Here is a 4,430-nt window from a genome sequence, read left to right on the forward strand (position 1 = left end):
AGTGGGTCTGAAGCCTGTTAGGAACCATGCCGCACAGCAGGAGGTGAGTGGCCTGCAAGTGAGGGAAGCTTCACCTGTATTTGCAGCGGCTCCCCAGCACTAGCATCATCGCCTCAGCTCCATCTCAGATCATCAGGCTTTAGATTCTCATAGGAGCCTCAGTCCCTGGTGCAAAAAAGGTTGGGGACCATTGCTCTAATGTATCTAAGACTGCGTCTGTTAAGTGCAAACAGAAAAAGGAAGAAGTCTTGTCAGAATGGAAGTGATGCACACTTGATGATAAGATTGCTTTAAATATTATTCATGGCATGTAGCCTAGTCCATGTTCTAGGAGTTTCTTTGGCTTGGACTTTGTAGGTTTTTCCACTGCTCGGCTACATCATTTGCTAATGGATCATCTGGATTGGGAGTACTTAACAAAACCTGGATCAAAGCAGAACTGTGCAGATCTTCAGTGCTGGGGACCACTGATCTTTCAAAATATCTGAACATAGTCTTCCCAACTTGCCTACATTAGGATGATAGATTTTGGTCATGAAATGTACTTTAGGGGTTGCCATCAGGTATTCTTCTCAAAGGAATAGTTCAAGTTTAAAAGTCCCTCCCTCAAAGGGGGAATCACGGGGACCAGCAATGACCACAGGAAAATAATGGATGTTGTTCTCATCTGATTCTGCTTGAATGCTGGGAACTGGTTCTGCCAGCAAACACTGGGTTTCCTTGATAATCCCGTGTGAGGCAGCCTGGCCATCTTGTCAGATCCCAAGTTCAGCCTCTGGTCTAGTCTGGTGCTCTACATTTTTCTCTCTCCCTGTTTGCTTTTTTCCAGATTGACCCAAGTATATTTAAAAAATAATTTTATTTTTTCCTTTCTATTAGCTTGGTAGTTCTATACTTTATGCACTTTAGTTTCAATCATTTAGTAATTAACTTAAACTTTACAACATACGTAGTTTACTTATCAAATTTTAAGGTTAATAAAAACTCTTTCTTCCAGATTTTATAAGCAATTTAATATTTCATTTTCTTTATCCCCAACTTTATTTTTTTTCTCCATTCTGACTTTTTGGGTAGTTTCAAATCTGTTACTCCACTGAAATGGAGAAGGCAATTTATAGAAAGACAAAATAATTTGATATTGTTAGATACTGAATATCTAACAACAGTTTTATCTATCTTGCAACAGTTAACTTGAAATTCCAAATTTACTTAATGTGTCTTCAATTGATTTTCAGAGCTGCTAAGGAACATTTCAGTTAGTGTATACATTTTTATGTTTAGACTTCTAAAGATTTTTTAAATAAATAGTGCTTTGTAAGGGTTTTTACTTTAGCATCTTTATTGCAGTGGAACAATTCCAGATATATCCGCTTATCCTGTATAACACTTGAAGGGCACTAATCAGAAGATTCCTGTATGTCTTTTGTTTTGGAAAAGTTTATGCCACTTCCTCAATGTTTTCTTTGTGGCTCTTCCACTAGATATATGTTGGAGACATCCAATTGATCCTCTGCATTTTTAAATTGCTTTTTCATAATTATGTTTTCACCTCTATCTAACTGTAATAGGATCTTGGTAAATTCCTCAATACTCTTTCATTTTATTAATTCTCTCACCACTATCTCACCTATTAAAGTTTATATCCAGGATTTCTGTTTTTTAAATGCCTATTCTCATTTCTGCTTTTTTTATTTCATAATTTCTTATGTTTTTTTTCCCCCATAAAAGTGTAATTCTTTTCTTTATCTCTTTGAGCATCGTAAAGTCATGTTATGATTCCTTTTATTTTCATTTTGTTTCTTAGTTTTATTCATGTGTTAATAAAATTTTGATTTGTAGACTCATCTTGAGGGAAAGTTTTTTTTCCTTTGTATTCACTCATTCTTTCCTTTCTACTTTGTTACAGTTGTCTGTTCATAGACCTGTTTATCCCCTGTTCAGAATCAGATCTTATATGCACAGCTCAGGGCATTTGTTATTACTGGTGATTTGGGGATAGCACAGATTCAATGACTTAGCCAATGGTGGCTCAACCTGTGTCCCAACTGTGAGGATAACTGATTTTGTCTCATGTTGGTGGGAACATAGCTTTATATAAGCTGTAGCATCAGGCAGCAGTTAGTTATAGCTCTTTCCAACCTCCTTTCCATTCAGTCTTTAATTTCAAGCAGTCAGACTCACTCTTGTTTTCTGCCTTAGACAAGACATTTTAGTCTTCATTACCCATAGTAATATAAGCTCCTGGCTGCCTTTGCCTGCTGCATCTATCCGGTTTATTCATTTTTTTTTTCTTTAAGAATTTTCTTCTGGTGAAATGTACAAGCAGACAAGATATTTGCACACCAATGTTCATAGTAGTATTATTCACAGTGGCCAGGACATGGAAGCAACTGAAGTGTCTCACAATAGATGACTGGCTAAAGAAGCTGTGATACATAAATAGAATGGAATATTACCGTAAGAAGAGATGAAGTACTGCCATTTGCAACAACATGGATGGACCTTGAGGTAGTCATGCTAAATGAAATAAGCCAGACAGAAAAAGTTGAAAATCACATGATATCACTTATATGTGGGATATAAACCTAAAAGCAACAAATGAACAAGACAAACACACAGAGACTCATGGACATGGACAATGAACTAGTGGTTACTAGAGGGTAGAGGGGAGGAGGCAGGGAGGAGGTAGACAGGAGAAAATTTTTTAAATCATTTCTTCAATTAACAAAGTAAACAAATTAAATAAATTAAAAAGAAAAAAGAAATGTATGGGCAGAGACTTTGTTCTGTTCAGTGCAGTATCCTGTGTCTAAAACAATGTCTATCACATAAATAAATGAATAAGTGTTTGGTTATTGATCCACAGGGATGTTTGATTTTTTATAAGCTTGGCTACATTTTTTTAGATTTTCATTTTTTACATTTTATCCTTCATTGCTATGCACCTATTTGCCATGGAGAGCAGCTCAAAGCATGAATATACAACATTATCTTTATCTGAAGCAGTGGCCAAATATATATAGTTGGTTAGTTAGTTATTTGCTTAATAGAGATGGATAGTGCACACTGTAGTTATTAGTACTTACTGTATCCCACACAGTCTTAAAATGCTTTAAAGTTTTAAGAATTTGTGTTCCACAAACTTAAATTAGTTTCCTAAGCACATCTTGATTCAATTTTCCTACATGTTTAATGATGGATAACGTTAAAAATTTCACATTATATTTACCATGATAGAAACCTGCCCAAAATAGTCATTGAAGACAGCTTGTCTAGCCTTTTTCCGTATGATTGTAATTGTGAACATGGTGGAGGTTCTGCAGAATATAACATGTCCAGAGAATTAGACATGCCACCAAGGAGGATTTGGCATATGTATTAGTTTACTCTTGCTGCTGTAACAAATAACCATGAATTTAGCCGCTTACAATATCCATTTGTTATCTAACTGATCTGTAGAACGAAGCCTGTAACGGCATAGCTGGGTTCTCTGCTCAGGGTCTCACAAAGCTAAAATCAAGGTGTCGGTAGGGCTGCATTCCTTTACAGCCATTACTGGGAAGAATCCATATCCAGGCTGCATTAATTATGCTTTTTTATTTTCAGTGTTTCTGATGCTTTGCCATCTGGGGCTTTGCTGACTCTGGAGAGACTGCCCCTCCCAGGGATAATGAAGTCCTAGAGATAGCAAACCACTGCAAGAGTGCCTTTCATGTTCAAACTAACCAATTCAGAGCTCCTACCCTCCTCTATTGGACTGTCACACTCAGAGCCAGTATCCACCCCCCTAAACCCCCTTACCCCCACCCTAATCACCTCAGGGCCAGGTAGTAGGCAACTAAGGCCAGCCCCTTTGCCATGAGCCTGCTGAAATTATTCACACTAGCCAATCCAAAATCTGTTTACATTGCTTTGCCCATTCTTTCCCATGGAAACCAAAATAAAGGCGATTGCTTGCATTTTATCCTGCTCTCAGTGCCTCCTGACTAACCCTGGTGCTTCTCGGTGTGGCCTCGTGTGGTGTGGTGTGGTGTGCCCTCTCCTTTTGGTAACTGCGAATAACAAGCTATCTTTTCATTGGAAATTGTCTCCTGATGTGTTGGCTTCACCATATCTGAATAATAATCTCTTTGAATCCCTTTGGCATGCTCTTCTACCGCATCTCTCTGACTTCCTCTTCTGCTTTTAAGGAAGGGCTCATGTGATTGCATTGGGTTGACTTGGATAACCTAGAATAATCTCCTTATTTTAAGGTCAGATGATTAGTAATCTTAATTATACCGGCAACATCCCTTTACCATGCAATATGACATAACCATGGGGAATAAGATCGTAGAGGCTAAAATTCTGCTTACCATGGAGTTTTAGAAGTTAAATGATAAGCACTGGCTTCAAAATTTGCTTTGGGAGAGGATCGTGAGAAGTTGTAA

General features: G+C 37.6%; 1 pseudogene; it reads right to left on the reverse strand.

The window, feature by feature from the left end:
* Positions 1–290: 290 nt before the first annotated feature.
* Positions 291–4,211, reverse strand: LOC107519670 (annotated as a pseudogene).
* Positions 4,212–4,430: the final 219 nt, after the last annotated feature.

This window comes from Rousettus aegyptiacus, unplaced genomic scaffold (genome assembly GCF_014176215.1).
Source record: "Rousettus aegyptiacus isolate mRouAeg1 unplaced genomic scaffold, mRouAeg1.p scaffold_m13_p_7, whole genome shotgun sequence".
NCBI classification, from domain to species: Eukaryota; Metazoa; Chordata; class Mammalia; order Chiroptera; family Pteropodidae; genus Rousettus; species Rousettus aegyptiacus.